General features: G+C 63.4%; 1 protein-coding gene across 1 annotated transcript in view; it reads left to right on the top strand.

Annotated features, from left to right (window-relative positions):
- LOC105307287 (neuronal acetylcholine receptor subunit alpha-7) overlaps positions 1-1517 on the top strand; it is a 113474-nt gene that overhangs the window by 79041 nt on the left and 32916 nt on the right. The gene's annotated exons all lie outside the window — the stretch shown is intronic.

The following is a 1517-nucleotide window of genomic DNA, read 5'->3' as shown; positions in this document are numbered from 1 at the left end:
ACACTGGTCCCTTCCAGCCTGTGCCTTGAGTGTGGGGGGTGCTGGGTCTCCCAGGTCGGCTGCAAAACGGCCTCGTAGTTGGGTGCCCGGGGGGCGGGAGGACACGCAGCACCTCATGGAGCTGCTGGACCGCGGCAGTGACAGCCCCAAGGCCACCGGGGCGGCCACAGGCTCACGAAACCCGTCTCCTGTTTGCAGTGCCGACGAGAGATTCGACGCCACCTTCCACACGAACGTGCTGGTGAACTCCTCCGGGCATTGCCAGTACCTCCCCCCAGGTAAGGGCCGCCCCCTCTGCCCGCCCCCGACAGTCTGGCGTGGGTCCCCGCGGTGGCCCGGAGGCGCTGGGCACCCTCGGGGCACCTCGGCCCGTCCACACCCGCCCTGCCCGCTCTGTCCTCTGGGCCTGCACGCCTGCGGAGGGCGCCGAGGCGTCTCCTGTGTTTTGTGGGAAGGTGGCTCAGGCCGTCTTTGCCGACCCTCGGCCCCGTGGTCTTCGAGGTCAGTTCACGGCTGGCGCCTCACGAGCTGCAGGCCGCCCCCCTCCCTGGGCCCTTTGGTCACACGCACACTCATGTGCACACACCCTCACAGGCACATTCACACTCACACTCACATGCAGATGCACACTCACATGCGCACACACACACTCACGCTCGCATGCACGCACACACGTACGTTCACACCCTTGCTCGGGGAGACGCACACAGCACACGCACGGGCTCTGCCTGCTGGGCGGGTGTTTACCCGCACCGCTGTCAGCAGACGATCAGCATCCAGGAGCAGAGTCATCACTCACCTTGAACCCTCATCATCAAGCAGGCGCCTGGCCCAGGGGTCGACAGTGGACAGATGAGTGTGCGAGTGACCAGTGAACAGCAGGCCCTGGTGACGTCTGCACTGGTCGGAGGCCCACAGAGGTTCAGGCTTTCTGTCTGAGGCATGTGCCTCCCGTGAGGTTCCAGCCCCACCCCCATCCTGGAGGCCAAGCCCCCTTCCTCCTAATGGCCCCTTGGGGATGGGCGTGGGACGCCTCAGTGGGGAGGGCCGGTCCAGCAAACGGCCTCCAGCCATCATCAGCCGCCATGAAGGCTGAGGCTGTTTTTAGCTCCGCGAGCTACGCTCCTGGCCCCCAGGCCCCTGCACACAGCCTCCTCAGGAGCCTGGTCAGGACGGGACACTGTGCTGTGACTGCGGTGTCCCCCTGCGAGGGCAGGAGCTTGTGGGGTCGTGGGGCTTGGGGCGGCCGTGCCCTAGGGAAGCGTAGACTGGCTTGGATGCTGCTGAGCACAAGCTTCGAGACAGAAACTTGGCCGTGGAGTAGAGACTTGGGTTTCTCTGTCATTTAGTGTTTTTGTTTTGAACAGCTTTATCGATGGTGATAAATTTACGTATCGTACAGTTCACCTGTTTGAAGCGCATGAGTCAGTGGTCTTTAGCGAGTCCACAGAGCTGTCAGCCATGGCCGCAACCTAGCCTGAGAACATTCGCCATCACCCCCAGAACGTCCCTTTTGC

This window comes from Pteropus vampyrus, unplaced genomic scaffold (assembly GCF_000151845.1).
Source record: "Pteropus vampyrus isolate Shadow unplaced genomic scaffold, Pvam_2.0 Scaffold487, whole genome shotgun sequence".
Taxonomy (NCBI): Eukaryota; Metazoa; Chordata; class Mammalia; order Chiroptera; family Pteropodidae; genus Pteropus; species Pteropus vampyrus.
The sequence above is the reverse complement of the archived record's forward strand: the minus strand, read 5'-3'. Positions and strand labels throughout refer to the sequence as shown.